Genomic DNA, 16,835 nt, shown 5'->3' with positions numbered 1-16,835 from the left:
TAGGCAAGGGTAAAAGGTAGGATATTTCGTTCAACACACTGATCAATCACCTAAGTATCGGTTTTGGAAATTGACCGACTTAGTCTTAACTAGGGTAGGAATCTCAGGCCTACAGTTCGATATTCATTTATACAGGATAGGTGCAGCATCCACTGCAGTGGCCCAGAGGAGATCAAACAGGCCAGCGATCAACTGCAGGTTATAAAATGTACACTAGGACCTTACCTAATGTGTAGGTAGAGGCATGGCTTCTGTCTTTGCAGGTCCTCTTGGGTCCGGAAGGCGATGACAACTAGTGATTGTCAGACATAGTTATATTTATTAGGCAGAGCACTATGCTGCCGCATCCCCATGGGGGAGGATTTGGGCTTGGAGCCTAGGATTGCAGGTAAGGCTTTGATCCTGGACATTCTGCACAACCTTAAGGGGTTGAATGGCAGGTATCCTACAATGCAGATCTTATGGTCCAATATTATTCCTCAGTTAGCCTGGCGAGGCTGTGTGAGGACTGTTGATGTTAACAAGGCTTCTGTGAGCATTAACGAAAAGTGTGCAGAGGCGTCAGCGGCCACAGCCTCGGATCCATGTGGTCCACAATTATTTCTTGGTTAGCCTGGCAAGGCTGTGTGAGGACTGTGGCTGAACAGTAAAATATGTGGAGGTGTCTGCAGCTGCGGCCTCAGATCGGTGGTATATCACCACAGGATCCATGTTGCGAAACCTGAAATGTTCAGGAGCAATGGTGTCCACCTGTCAAACGCAGGTTTGGACATATTCTTAGAAGACATCACAGGTGGCCTGTTTGTCCAGCTTGAGCGGCTCTGTGGCGGGCATGGGACATAGCATGGCTAGTCCCTATGCTGTGGCAGGTAGTGCAGAAATAACAGGTATTTTTGGTGTGTCCCAATTGTAATCTCTGTTAAGTCAACAGGACATCCCACTTCCCAGCACTGCGGATTGTGCAATTATAGTGTCTGTGGCGGGAATATGCACCAGGCCACTTGTAGACCAACAGTCATCAGCGAAAGATGGCCTGAGGTCTGGGGATGTTTTATTAGCAGCTGGCTGGGTTCCTGCTCTCTGGAGACTGCGGGAACTCTGGAGTTGGGGACTCATGCATTTATTGATTAAGGGGTGTCGGCATACCCCTGCCTTTCACCTGTTTCCACACTACAGCAGGCCCCCTCTTTTGGCAAAGGATTGCCACTATCGTATTTTGATGTTATCAATAAAGTGGCCCATATTTAATCTGTATCTTTGTCTCGCATCATTATACAGGGTTTGGGATAGCAATGGCTCTGGATCTGATCCAACCTAATACAAAAAGTGCACAGAGAAGAAGCCCATTACGTGAGACCATGTGTGTTGCACTTTCTTCATGGAAAGAATTGCACACATTAGCACATGATTTGTGTTTTTCTCTCTATTTCAGAAGCATCACGAGGTGGGACAAAAACATATTTTAATTTCCACCTACAGGACACAAACAGGAGTCTGAGGAAGACGGACATTCCTGATGTACAAGAGAAGGAACTCCAGCCTTGATGACTTTCAGCTCACTCACTAGATGAGGAGGGTTGGGTACATTCTGGAGGAGGGAAAGGGGAAGCCTTTCCATTACACCTGTCAGTCCTGCAACATTTCGTCAACAAAATGCCATCTCTTGTCCTCACTAAAGTGTTACACTTCGAGTTGTTACGGATATTGTCAACACATCCGTATCTCACTCCAGCAAATCTTTCATCATCTGTGGGAAAGAAAACATGGGAAAGAAAACATGGTCAGTTTGTTGAGGAAACCTTCTTCTGGTCTGCATTGCTTTCCTTTGACCCCCCCCCCCCAGGAGCATGGTGGGGGATGGGGCAGCACTTCCTTTTCTAGGAAAAGAACAAATCCCAACCACCCCTGGCCCTATTCTTTTTTTTTTTGGAGATGGGGAGGCACCGCGTTCTCCTCTTCCCTCTTGCGTGGGATGGGTTGGGGCAGGAGGTTATGCCCAAGCCTCAGGACAGAGTGGGTGAGGATTGAACCAAACTGAGTTTGGAGATCCCTGTGGCCAACAAAAATAAATCCATGCTGTTGGTTGTTGGGAAAAAGACTGACAATAAAATGACCTTTGTAATAAGGGTTGAAACATGGACAAAGAATAATGAAGTAAAATGAGGCTACTTAGAGAAATTCAATCTATGCAGCAGTTATGCGCATGAAATGTATGCTTTACCACATGTACAAAAGAAGATCCTCAGCAACTGATATTTGGGGCCGCAGGTCCCCTCATTTTGAACATGATGGATGTGTGAGCCTCACAAGCAGCCGCCAATGGCCTTGACCTCCATTCATTTATCCAACCCCATTTTGAAAGCTGTCTAAATTGGCAACATCAGTTATGCATATTTGATGCAAAAGAGCCGAGAACAGATAAGTTTTAATATTTCTGCCATTTAGCTTCGAGGGATGATTTCAGAATGATTGAGAAGGGGATCTAGGTTGTTGTAAACATGTGGTGGGTGATGTTGGGAAAGTGTGAGGGCAAAAGGAGAAGGGGACGACAGAGGACCAGATGGTTGGACAGTGTCATTGAAGCTACCAACATGAATTTGACCAAACGCTGGAAGGCAGTGGAAGACAGGAGGGCTTGGCGTGCTCTGCTCCATGGGGTTATGAAGAGTCAGACACAACTTAACGACTATAACAACAACAACATTATGGCCACTCTCAGTGGCCCCTTTTCTCATCTTAGGCAGGCCTTCCATCCTGCCACTACTTAATTTTTCCTCTTGTTTTTGGCTTGTTTTAGTCTTTTTATTGATGATTTTTAATTTTATTGCCTTTTTAGATGGTAAACCACCCAGAGTAGATTTGTCTGGATGGGTGGTATAAAAGCCAAATCAATCAATCAATCCCCAAGGGGCAACCTTCTTTGGGATTTCCTCCAACCCCTCTTAGGTTAGGGTCAAGTCTACCCTTCTCTACCTTTATGATATCCTCCAGATGGTTCAACTACAGCTGGGGATGGGTAGTGTCGCAATCCAGCATGTATGGAGGATACCCCAGGGTGGCAGGAACTACACCCTAGGAAGATCATCAGGATCAATGGGCCTTTCATCCTTTACAGATCACTTCGGCAACTTGCTTCTTTTCCTACATGCTCTCCTACTCCCAAGATGACCTGCCTGTAGTGGTGCATCTCTCTGGAATGCCAACTCTGACATTGGTGGATCACCTGGTAAGTAAACATGGGCAACCTAGGATTTGGTTAGTGACACTTCTGAATTCTCCAAGTTCCTTTAGACCAGGCTTGTCCAACCTGCGGGCCGCAGCTTGTAATGCGATTTTTTATTTTTAAAGAAATTCCAAAGTTTCAAGTTACACTGCCAGCATTTGCGGCTAGAATGCAGCCGGGGCACGTCACAACGGTAGGGGGGAGAGAGGGAAGGAAGCAGCGGGAGGGGAGAGGGGGGCTGCGTGACTGCCCCCCTCTCCCCATTAAGCCAGCGGAGTCGAAGCTGGCAGCCTCTGCTATCTGAGATCGCAGCTGCCGGTAAGCGCGCATGGAGTGGGGCTGCAGAGGATGGCTAGGGCTGCCCTCCCCCATGCAGCCCAAACCAAATTTATGTGCAGCCCAAACCAAATTTTCATCTTCTAATGTGGCCCAGGGAAGGTGAAATGTTGGACACCCCTGCTTTAGATGGTGGATCAAGACAACTGAGTGATCACTGATGCTGCATTGCTGTGCCTTACCGTGATCATAGATGGTTGTTGTGATACATTTCCCAAATTGTGGCTCACATATTTGATTGTGTTTTCGACAGTATTCTGGATCCAGTCTTTGGCAGAAATTACACTTGAGGCCCTGCACTGTGAAGGAGGAAGGATAGAAATGACAGGAATAATCACCAACAATTAGCTTTAAAATATGCAACCACCAAATTTCAGCTTTTAGAAGGAGATACTTTCTAAATTAGACCAAAGGACTATCAAGTCTATTACTGCTTTTCCTTGGGATGTAAATGTTCACTTACTTAATTTTTGCAGGAGAGGATTAAAAAACCCAAAGCTTCACTTTCTTCTGAGGCTTCCCCCCTCCCATTTTACGTGTATGGTGGCTCCCCCATGCCACAAAAGATAGTATTCCCCCCCAAATAAATATTTTGTGCAAGGCATGATATTTGGCAAAAACTGAAAGTCCAAAGTTTTTGTGCATAGCCTTCTCCCTTCCCCCAAATGATGTGATGATAGAAAGGCCAGTCATTTTGCTCTCAAGCAGGAGCATATAGATTGCGTAGTTACAGCCTTACTTTGTTACAGCCTTGTTTTGCTCCCAGGATGGACTAGGAGATGTTCCAAACCTGCATGCAGGCCGTAAAAGCAGCCCCCCTCCCCGCTTCTGCTGCCCCGCAATTTGTATTCAGAGGCCGATGGCCAGTCGTATTAGGAGGAAGACATAGACATCATGGCTAATAGGAATTGAGAGGCTTATCTCCCAAAATCCGTGCAGTTCTTCTTGCAACACTCTCTCACGCCTTTGTGAGGAGATGGCTATTAGAGCACCTTGTGGTAGCAAAATCCCTCCTTTGATTATGAATTGCCCGAAGGACTTGCTTGGCTCACCTGAACCTCCCACCATTTATCTCCACAGAACCTAATAAGTCTGAGGTACTTCGTATGGAGGAGGGGGGAAATTCTGTTCAATTCACGTGTTATTAGAATGTTACAAAATTCATGTTCACAAAATCAAATGTAAAACAAAGTGCAGCTGGTGTTCACTATTCACACACCATGTGCAAGAGGCAAGAAAAGTAAGATTATTTCATTGTTTCTTAAGTTAAGGTATATCTCATCTTTTTTTCCAATTCTGAGTCTCTCATAGACACTGGAAGATTTCCTGAAGGAGCAGTAGAGAAAAATGCTAAGAATTGCTCCCACCACTGATGTTCTGCATAAGATCAAGTTGGAGAGTCTGCTTTGTGCGTTCAGTGTTTTTCTCCACAGGATTGTTGTATCTTTTTGGTGCTGTTGTCAATCTCAGGCTGTTTCCAATGGTTCTGTTAGTCAGCCCTGTATGGATAAGGCCCTGAAGCTGAGAAAAAGCACTACTTCAACCTGCCAAGAAGGGGTTCAATTCTTGCCCAATGACTCTAATGAATCCCTTGCAATATTTTGTGGCTAGAAACTGAGGCCATTTTCCTGGCTGGGAAATCCCAGAGAAGGAAGGAAGGAATCCCAAAGAACTTTGTGGAGTTGAGAAGCATCTAGATTCACAACCTTCCCTTTTATCCCCATTCATATCTTGGTCTCTTACCGGTAATGAAGAAAAATAGAGAAGAAAATCCAAGGAGAAGAATCTTATTCATATTGGATCTCTCTCTTCAGCTGCTGAGAAGATTGAATTTTGCAAGGATTGTGGAAAACCTCTGCAGCAAAAAGAAGGTGGGGTACAGGAGTAGCTGTTTCTCCTTTTGTACTTTTTACGGCTCAGGAACAGCCAACGGAGTGCAGGCCAATGCCTTCTTCTGGGAAGAGTTGTGCAAATGTGATGCTCTTAATTAGTGGTTGTGACAATGTTTCAGGAAGGGTGTGTGTGATGACAGAGCTGTGTGGGTCTTCACAAGAAAACAGATTTAGTCATTTCCAACTGTAGTAGGTACAGGTTGTGCTTTTTTCCTTTGCTTCTTTCACATGAAGTCCAAGTTCTCTCCCCAACCCTTTGCAGAAACAACACAACTTCAGACACGTGTGAAGTTCCTTTCCAGCTACTGTGAAGATTGCAGGGCTGAAGGAGGGGGAAATAGAACAGATGGACCACTGTATTCAAACCACAGTAGATCGAAGGACTACATTTGGCTTGTTAAGTCAACATTTAAATAACTCATTTGGTCTTCTCTAGCTGGAACTATTCATAGGATTTAACCCAATGCCCTTGTACATGATACTCAAGAGGTTACGGCCCTTCAACACTGTGAGCCCTGAGTCCACTACCTTCTGAATTTTCAAAGTTTCAGCCCACAAACATACAGCTGAGGAGAACTGCATTCTACACACCTGGACAAGGCTGAGGCCTCTTTCTAGGTCTTCTTCAATGTTTCTTGGGAGGCAGCGGCTGCTGCAATGTTTCCTGGGTGGCAGGAGACCTCTTATGGTTGATAGATTGGACCTTCACAACACACACACATACATTAGTGAGGAGGGAGGCGGAGCCAGGAGCAGCGTGGCAGCAGGAAATCTGGGGCTCCCAGGAACCTGTTGCTGCTGCGGGATCGTGACCTCCCTCCAAATTTTCTTGGGGGCAGGGGCAGCTAGGAGAAGATTCCCCCAAGTGATAGAGGGGCTGAGAAAGCTGAGGAAGGGGTAGCAAGCAACTCTTCTTCCTTGAGAAATCTTTCCCTCAGACAGAAGATCCCGCCGGCACCATTTTTTAATGGCGTTTTAGCTGCGCGGCTCTGCGGAACAGATTTGGAGACTCCAGCCTTGGGCGGTCTGAGCTCCTCAGAGGGAAGTGAGTAACTGATAAAACTCAGTGTCCCAGATGTATAGTCAGTGAGAGATTTATTTGACTTGGAAATAGCAGAACCAAGAAGATCCACTTTTTTTAAATTCTCGGCACGCTTCCACAGTGCTCTACCTATGCTGAAAGAGAAAGGGGAATAAGCAGCTATAAGTGAGAATCCATAACAATCAGGAGGCCAGATGCCCAGGGACTCGGGGGGGGGGGGCTTTGTTTCCCCCTTATGCCTGAAGGAACTAAGGGACTGAAATAATAAAGGAGAGGAGAGATCGCTTTGAGCTGCTAAGAAAGAATCTAACCAGGAGAGGAGGGGGAGGTGGTTTGAACAAGCCTTTTAAACTTTGCTTTAACTTTTCAACCTGAAATGGAATTATAACATACTTGGAAGCAACATCGGTTTACTTATTTCCAGTGTGCACATACCCCGGCTATATGCATAAAGGAAAACTGACCAAGCAAACAGGGATAGACCGCCAGGAATTCATTCAATCTGTGGAAATAATTTTTTGAGTGGACAACGCTTTCACCAGTCATAATAATCTACCGAAAAGTAAAGGTAAAGGTTCCCCTTGACAATTTTTGTCCAGTCGTGTTCGACTCTAGGGGGCGGTGCTCATCCCTGTTTCCAAGCCATAGAGCCAGAGTTTGTCCAAGTGCGACTTAGACACGGAATACTGTTACCTTCCCACCGAGGTGGTCCCTATTTATCTACTCGCATTTGCATGCTTTCGAACCGCTAGGCTGGCGCTAGCTGGGACAAGCGACGGGCACTCACTCCATCGCATGGATTTGATCTTACGACTGCTGGTCTTCTGACCCTGCAGCACAGAGGCTTCTGCAGTTTAGCCCACAGCGCCACCACGTCCCTAATAATCTACCGAAAGAGGGACATATAAAAATTTTAAGGAGGGAGGAGGAGCTTCGTCCTGGTGAAGCTAGCAGCTCTTGGGAATAGCTCCCGAGAGAAGCTGGAACCGCTTCGGCCTGGAATCCCCCCAGAAGAGGTGGATTTAGGGGGGGGGTCAGGAGAGACCTTCCTGCAGCAGTTGTGAGCCGCAGAAGATAGAAGATAAGGCAGCAACCTGATTTTTCTTTCTTCTGGAAATTCACATAAGCACGGACCGAGGACAGGTGCCATTTTTTGGCAATTAGCCAGGGCAGCTCCGTTCGCCGAGAACAAGAGAGCAAGAAGCATGGCAAAAATATACAGCAGTAAGTTGAAGCCCTTGTTCTATGCAGAGCCCCATTAAATGAAGAACTGATTGTGTGAAAATTTATGACCGAAATGAGATAAAGGAGCGGCAAATTTAGCATGTCAGCTCATATTTGAACTGATTCAAGGTCAAGTTAATCTAAAAGGAACAGCCAGGCAGAACTAGCTTATGTTTCCACTAAAGAAAAATCTCTGGAACAACACTGGACAGGCTTTAAGAGGGTTGTAAGCTGGAAGTTGTTCACTTTGGACCTTTTCTCCTTGGATATATAAATTCTTAGACTGTGTGGGACTCTGGTTTCCGTGGACAATACATCGGCTGGAACTTTGATTGCTGGGCCCCCCTTTTCGGGGGAGGAGAAAGTAGCTTGTGAAGTAAAAGAGAAAGAGAAAAACAGACTGTGGACTGAGAGGTATGCGATTTGAACTGAACCGAGGATTTTGATGGATGCTATTCTGCTGGGTGAAGATAATAATAAATTTTGAGAAGAGAAAGAAGAGGCAACCGGTCTGGAGAGGGGCGATTGGACTACAGAAACACTGGAGAGACTTACGTCTTAAACTCTATCTTTTTTTCTTGTTTGTTTGTTTGAGTCTGCCTGCTATTTTATTGTCGATACTGTGATGTGGTGTTTTGTGGGGGAGTTATAATGTAAAGTATTGGACTTGGTAGATTCTTATCAGATACACTGGAAAAATGGAACTTCTCCCTGGGAAAACTAAAGATTTATGGCTAGAGTGGAAAATCTCTTTTCAGATGACAGTATTGGAAGAATTTAAGCAGATAAATTACTGTCTTGATCAGATGCAAGATCTAATTAAAGATTCTAAGGAAGAGAAAATAGCAGAGGTTAAACCACACTCAAAGGAAATGCCAGAACCAGTTGTATCGAGAGTAATTTTAGATAATATGGAGGGGATGGTGTGTCACCCAGTGGGCCATGTGACCAAGGCAGCTAGGAAAGCTGAGACTGAACGGTGAAATATTACTTTAGGTGTGGTTCACCCTCTCAGAATGTGGAGGAAAACAGAGTCACGGGAAAAAAAGAAGTATATGGAGAGGGGGGGAGAAGTGGACAGAGTCTATACTATTTCAAGCCAGTCGAGTGTACTTTCAAGACAAAAGGAGTGTCAAAGAGGGGACATATCTCACAATTGGTCTTGGTGTTCTGATGATATTGGAATAACTTAGATTTAAGCTATGTTATAATTGTAAGTTGAAAGCTAGGGGGGTAAATACATAGATAAATAGCTAGAAGAAGAAGAAGAAGAAGAAGAAGAAGAAGAAGAAGAAGAAGAAGAAGAAGAAGAAGAAGAAGAAGAAGAAGAAGAAGAAGAAAAAGAAGAAGAAGAAGAAGAAGAAGAAGAAGAAGAAGAAGAGCTTTTGTTGGAATATGAATAGATTATAGGTTTATATACTTAATATGAAAGGATTGAATGATTGTATCTCTGATGCTCTCTTGTACTCAAACCCCTTTTTTCCACCCCTCCCATTGCCCCTTACCTTTTATATTCCTTCCCTATCCCTTAATAGTTTTGGAAAATAAATAAATAAATAAATAAATAAATAAATAAATAAATAAATAAATAAATAAATAAATTTTTAAGGAGAACAGTGAAGAAAAGCTGCTTAAAGTAAACAAAGAAAAAAGAGCTTACAATAAGAGGAACTAAAATTAACATACTGAAACAAGTGCCTTCAGGAGCCAATCCTCAGGGGCTTTCTGAGGCAGGTGGCCTAAGGCATGCTCAGGCATGCCTTAGGACCACCCCCTTTTCTACACATACCTGCCAACAGCTCCTATTGGTCTACAAGGACACAGGCCTGCCCCACCCTTCAGGAGCCACTCCTCAGGGACTTTCTGAGGCAGGTGGCCTAAGGCATGCTCAGGCATGCCTTAGGACCACCCCCCTTTTCTACACAGACCCTCCAATGGCTCCTATTGGTCTACAGGGACGCAGGCCGGCCCTACCCTTCAGGAGCCAATCCTCAGGCCTCCCTAGGGTCACGGGGGTCCCCCAACTCTAGGTAAACCTCCTATAGGTCCACGGGGACCTCCACAACTCCTGACGTCACACTCAACCCACCCCTTCCGGCAGTAGGGGCCAGGGTTGATCCTTGACTGGATGTCCCACCTTAAAGGGGGCGGGGCACCTGTCAAAATTGTGATTTGAATGCTATGCTATATTACTACTGCGGTTCATGCCCATCTCTACTCCTCTCTGTCCTTGGAGGTGTCCATTCACTATTGACATGTTATTTGTTCTTATGGGGTATCAAGTCATTTCCATCTACGCCTATCCTGTCACATGACCTCCTATAGATCCTATCATTTACCGCCCTCTTCAGGTCTTGCAAACTAAAGATTGTGGCCTCCATTCTTGTCCTAATCTACCAGAATGTCTGTGTTCCTCTTTTTCTGTTGCCTTCAACTTTTGTCAACATTTGTATCTTTCTGGTAAAAATAAAAAATAAAAGATGAAGTCTGGGAAATAAAGTAATACCAGCTTTGGCTCATTTCATTTCTTCTTTTGAATTTTTTCCTCCTCTTCAGGCCAGGTGTTTTGGCACTTGATGTCCCTGAGTTTGCCCCAAACTTGACGTTACCAGTTTTATGAGGAATTGCATGTGCCCAGTGTTCCTCTTCTTGATTATTGGGGACTGGATGGGGATCAGGTGGTATGATCAAACCTGACTTGCCAGATGGTTTGCCAGGAAAAAGGGAAGACGTGGTTTTATTTTATTTTTTCGTTCTTTATTTATGTATTTTCAAAACTATTTGGAGATGGGGAAGGGATACAGAAGGTAAAGGGCATGGAAAGGGTGGAAAAAGGGGTTTTGAGTATAAGAGAACATAAAATATATAATCATTCAACCTTTTCATATTAAGTATATAAACATATTATCTATTCATATTCCAATACAAGCTCATTTTTCTTCTTCTTCTTCTTCTTTTTCTTTTTCTTTCTTCTTCTTCTTCTTCTTCTTCTTCTTCTTCTTCTTCTTCTTCTTCTTCTTCTTCTTCTTCTTCTTCTTCTTCTTCTTCTAGCTATTTGTCTATGTATTTACCCCTTTAGCTTTCAACTTACAATTATAGTGAATTATAACACATCTTACATCTAAGTTATTCCAACACCATCAGAACACCAAGACCAATTATGAAATACATCCTCTCTTTCACCCTCCTTTTGTCTTAAAAGTACACTCGACAGGTCTAAAATAGTATATTTTCTGTTCACTTTTCCCTTTTTCTCCCTATGCTTCTTTTTTTTCTGTGACTCTGTTTTCTTCCGTATTTTGAAAGGGGGAACAACCCCTAAAGCAGTAATTCTCTTTTCAACCTCAGTTTTCTTGGCTATTATGGCTACATTTGTATTATCTGGTATTGTTTTCAATATACCCGGCTCTGGCCTTTCTCTTAGGTATGATTTGACCTCTGCTATTTTCTCTTCCTTGGGATCTTTAATAAGATCTTGTATCTGATCAAGACGAAAAATTATCTGCGCAAATCCTTCCAATACCGACCTTTGGATGGAGATTTTCCAATCTAGCCATTGATCTCTATTTTCCCCAAGGAGAAGTTCCATTTTTCCAATATATCTCCTCTCTCTATGTATAAAATGCTCTTCAATTCCCACTCTTTTATCCCTCACTTAGAATTCCCTCTCCCCTTTGCCCACATATACATATTATATGTTACCCTCAAAAACCAATGTTTTACATTAAAACTATTGCAGTGTTAGCAATGAAGTAGCAGGCAAACTCAAACAAGAAGATGGGATTTAAAACACGAGTCTCTCAAGTGTTTTTATAGTCCAATCTCTTTTCTCGTTGCCAGCCGCCAAACCGGAAGATGTTCTTTTCTCTTCTCAAGATTTATTTTTACCTTCACCCAGCCGGGCTATGTTATCAGAGTGCCATTTAAATCATTAGTTCAGTTCAAACGCAGCTCACAGTCTATTTTTTTACTTCCAAAGGCTTCCTTCTCCTCCCCCAGACAGGGACGGCCAACAATCAGAGTCCCAGCAAATGTGTTTTCCACAACAGACGGAGTCCCACACAGTCTAAGAATTGTATATCCAAAAGGAGAGAAGGTCCAACTCGTTGCCAGCCGCCAAACTGGAAGATGTTCTTTTCTCTTCTCAAGATTTATTTTTACTTTCACCCAGCTGGGCTATGTTATCTCAAACGCAGCTCACAGTCTATTTTTTTTACTTCTAAAGGCTTCCTTCTCCTCCCCCAAACAGGGAGGGCCAACAATCAGAGTCCCAGCAAATGTGTTTTCCACCACAAACAGAGTCACACACAGCCTAAGAATTATATATCCAAAAGGAGAGAAGGTCTAAAGTGTACAGCTTGCAGCAGATTTTATTCTCTCAAAGCCTGTCCAGTGTCCAAAAACTTTTCCCTTAATAAAAACACAAGCTGTTTCTGCCTGGCTGTTCTCTTAAAATCCACACGACCTTGATCAGCTTAATTGCAAGCTGACATGCTAAATACGCCGCTCCCTTATCTCATTTCAGTCATAAAATTTCACACAGTCACTTGTTCTTCATTTTAATGGGGTTTTTCATAGAACAAGGGCTCCCACTTACTTTATTTATATTTTCGCTGTGCTTCGTTCTCTTATTCTCGGCGCTGGAGCTGTCCTGGCTTGTTGCCAAAAATGGCGCCCGTCTTCGTCTGTGCTATTGGGAATTTCCAGAAGAAAGAAAAATCGAGTTGCTGCTCAATCTTCTAACTTCTGCGGCTCACACAAGCTTCAGGAGGGTCCCTCCTGACCCCTCCTAAATCCCCCCATTCCTAGGGGGATCCCAGACTGAAGCGGTTCTAGCTTCTCCAGGAGCTATTCCCAAGAGCTGCTAGCTTCACCAGGACGAAGCTCCTCCTCGGGAAGACGTGGTTTTATGAAGTCCTCACAAACATGAGTCAGTGATCTTCCCCTTCCCAGCTGATTGAGGCCGGATAGGCCTGAACTCAAAACAAGCAACCAGAATGGCCAAAAATAGCAAGAAAGCTTAGAAAGGTAGCTACCAAGGAACTGAACAGATTCTTAAGAAGAAGGATGTATTGCTAAAGACTAAAAATACCTTTTCCCACCCTCATTCATGTTTTCTGGTACTCAGAATGCCTAAAGAATCCTTAACAGTAGTCCAGACATGCAGAGAGGTGGAACCACGGAGACTCAAGCTACTCCAAAAGCAGGCAACCGTACCAAGACTACAAACAGCCACCCACAGACCGGAACCGTCACATAGTCAGGCACCTGCTGGCACATGCTCTCCCCCAGAACAAAAAACAAAATTGTCCCACTATGAATTTTACAAAGACACAAACACTTCATAGAATAAATGTACAGTATTTTCAGGAGACACACACAGAGAAAAACTACACAAAGAAACACAATGGAAAACACAAAACCCTATTACAACCGCAAATCCACACACAAAGACCCCTTTCTGTCTCTCAAACATGAAGATAAGCAAGCAAGCAAATAAAGGCAAAAAATATAATCAAACTCCTAAATCAAAAAGAAGAGAACATGGAGAGAACATGGAGGCTAAAAAATCCTTTTTGATTTATATATTTTTAATTTTAAAATCTCAGATTCCCTCCCATGTCTTCTACTGCTTTTTTTTTAACTTAACATAATTTTATTTTTAAGAGCTTTAATATTTTAAGAGATGCATTCTCTGTCTTTTGCTTTTTAAAACGGTTTTTATAGGCTAGAAGTATTTGCCTGCAATCTGTGTTCACTTTTAAAATATGTTTTGAGTGTTGTGCCTACAGTTCTCTTCATAACAATAAGACCTTTGGACATTACAACAACTTCAAAGTGCCCTTGTGCATATGAAGTGTATAAGCAATGTAGAAAAATAAAAGGTAGATAGGGAAACAAGCTGAAGTTTCCTGACTTTGATATGCATTCATATGACGGTTGTTGTAGGTTTTTTGGGCTGTCTGGCTGTGTTCTAGAGGTTTTTCTTTGTAACATTTCACCAGTCTCTGTGGCCGGCATCTTCAGAGAACAGGAGTTCGAACAGACCATTTCCCAAGTGGTCTATAAGTCTCTGTGGGACACTTGAGGGAATCAAGCATCCTGTCTATGCGTCTGACATCTGGTCTCTCCTGATTAAGCCAGGCATTCCGGAGAAAACTGGATCACTATCTGTCCGAACTGCTGTGATCTGGATTCCTGCATTGAGTTTGTCCTTGATGGCCTTGTAGGCCCCTTCACCTAGGAAGTGGGAAAACTCTGACTTCACACAGGGAAGAAAACACAAGGTTTTGATGGTAAGAGGAAATACAAGAAGCTAGTAAAGTTTTGGATCTTTGTCTAACATCTCATCCAGAGCCACACACAATGAAAATAGAAGAATATTTGCCATTTTTTTTTGTTACAGGGAACTTTTTTTAAAAAAAAAGATTTCAAAATATGTTTTGCAACAGGTGTTCCTGTAATGTCAGAATATCAGCAATTGTCCAGCTCATCATCATGACATTTTTTCCAGTAAAATGTCTTTCTTCCAGAAATGGAGGAGCCTGTATAGAGACACTGTGTCTTTTGCGAGAAGAACATATGACCACCCCTCCCACTCCTACTTCTTGCTCAACATCTGTTCAGGGTAGAGAATAAATTAACCTCACATACTTGTCCCAAAACATTTCTGCCTTACTCTGCTGTGCGGTCAGACCTCTGACACCCAAAGATGAACAGCGCTCTTCTGCTTGGCTTCGTGATGCTGGTCTTCTGCTCTGCAGGTAAAGAGGTGACTGCCTCAAAGGAAAGCATACAGAGAAGGCTTGTAATGGGGGAAGGCGTCAGTGGGTGATTTCTAGGAAGGAAGGTCATTCAGATATTAATTCCCATGATAGAGGTTTGCGTTAGTGAATCAAAGGGAGAAATGGAGAACTGAAATAGGGACTCATTTAGGACAGGCCACCCAAGTGACTCAGTTGCCTAAAGCAGAGCAGTCAACACTCGTCAATTTGCAAAATAACTAAAGCCAGCCAAATTAGTTGCATACATATACAAATCAAAAAAGAGTCAAATACCCCTCTCTCTAGCATTGAAAATACAAGAATAATAAAGGAAATAATTAGTAATTGGTGTTCAGAGAATTGATAGCATGCTCAGGTATGTTTTCCCAGGCCCACCAAGAGAAGAAGTGGTGTTCCCAAGGTCACTTGGCCCATGGTTTACCTCCAATGTCCTGAAGCAGCCAATGAGGGTAGATAGGATGGGGCCCTTCATATAAGTGCTTGATTGACTCAAAGTTTTCCTTCAGGGCTATAAAGGAAGATCATCAGCATAAAAATGAATTACAAGATTTGTCAAAAACTTTTAATTCAACTATTCCTACTCATACAAATCGATACCCCCAACAAATATGAATCAATATGTTTTTCTGTGATTTTTGTTTCATTGATTTGTTGGGCTATAAAACAGTCCCCAAGACACCTAGAGACGTCAAAATACACCCAGAAAGAAGGGCACACCAGGGCAGTTCCTCCCCGGCACATACAGTCACCAGAATCACAGAGAAGCATCTCCTAACTCTCCTCTACAATCCCTCCACATTTAGTGAGGATTGGGCTTTCCCGAAGCCAGCTGCTGATGGGCACTTTCATGGGGGACCCGATTTGTGGGTGTATATCTAGGACATCCTCCACCCAAACTTGACCAAACTTTCAGGGCTTGTAGAGGAGAGTTAGGAGGAATTTCTCTGCAGTTTTGGTTTTTCTTGGTGGCAGGGGTCATTTCATAGAGGTTTAAAGTCAAAAACATATTTATCCATCAGAAAAAAAAATCATAAATTCATTATTCATTATTTGTTGACCTGGATGAATCATGAATCAAAATAAATCACTATTTTTTCTGATTTGTGTCCATCTCTATACATGATCTTTAGTAAAGAGGTAGAACGTTTTAAGCAGCAATTGATGGTGGACAGTATAAGGTGAACAAATGCTGCTTCCGTTATTGGATGTGTTTCAAACCCATCTTCTATGCGCTGGTTTAGATTTAAGATTTGAGCTGTACAGCTCATGCCATGTTTAAAGCTTGCTTGTTCTGGAATAGTACAGGTTAAGTTTTAGGAGCTAAGCAGTTTAATGTCTTTAGTTTCAACACTTTGTATAAGTGGCATGAAAAGGAGATTGACTTGTAGCTTTTGGGATCTGGTGATTCTTTGTTTGTTTTTACTATAGCTATTGCTTTAATATTCTGACATATTTTTGGAACTTGCTTGCTTGTCCAACAATTGTTAAAGAATTGAAGTAGTCATTTATTTGTGTTTGCCCCAAGTAGTTAATTTGCTTTATCTAGATATCACTGAGTCCCACCAATTTGCCATTCTTGGATCTTCGTATGACTTCCTCTAGTCCTGCCAATATGAAGGAGATGGAAAGTGCAACAGATTTGCTCCCAATAGTCCTTTGATGCTTTATTTTTATAATGCATTGATTGGTCTTCACAGCCAGGAGTGGTTCGCGTGCTCTTTAGTTTGGGATTATATTTGCATACAGTGTCCTTTTGTTTGGATCATTGTTCCGACTTTTCAGTAGCCTCCAAGCTTTCTGGCTGCTTCTTGTCTTGTGAAGCTATGTTACAGTACCTATCTGGGCAATGCTTTTTGTTTCTGCAAGTGTTGAGATCAAAATTTTCCCACCTTTTATTATCAGTTCTAAATCCTAAAAGGATTTTCTTCAAAATGTGAAATAATTTGGGCATGTGTTTCCAGATTAAGACCTACCAGATAGAGGGCATGGGAACATCTGAAAATGGAAGTTACAGATTGGTTATATTCTCTGCTTGAGTTCTCTACCTGAGCTGCACCTAGCATTGATATGAACTTTTCCAAGTTGGCTTTTTTGAAATAATACCTGCTATGGAATTTTCAGATGGCTGAGGAGATCTGGCGTAGAATGGGTCTCTCCTGGGATTTTGGGATTGGATCACCTATGTGATCTTAGTCCACTGTTGAACTATAGGATCAGTAAGAAATATTAGATCTGGATTGTAGCCTCTTTACCACCCTGCCACTATTAAATGACCTGGGCAATTTAGGATCATGTATTCATTTTTCATACATATCACTGACAATCTTTGACAT

Source organism: Pogona vitticeps, chromosome 2, assembly GCF_051106095.1.
Source record: "Pogona vitticeps strain Pit_001003342236 chromosome 2, PviZW2.1, whole genome shotgun sequence".
Lineage (NCBI taxonomy): Eukaryota > Metazoa > Chordata > Lepidosauria > Squamata > Agamidae > Pogona > Pogona vitticeps.
This window is presented reverse-complemented; position numbering follows the sequence as displayed.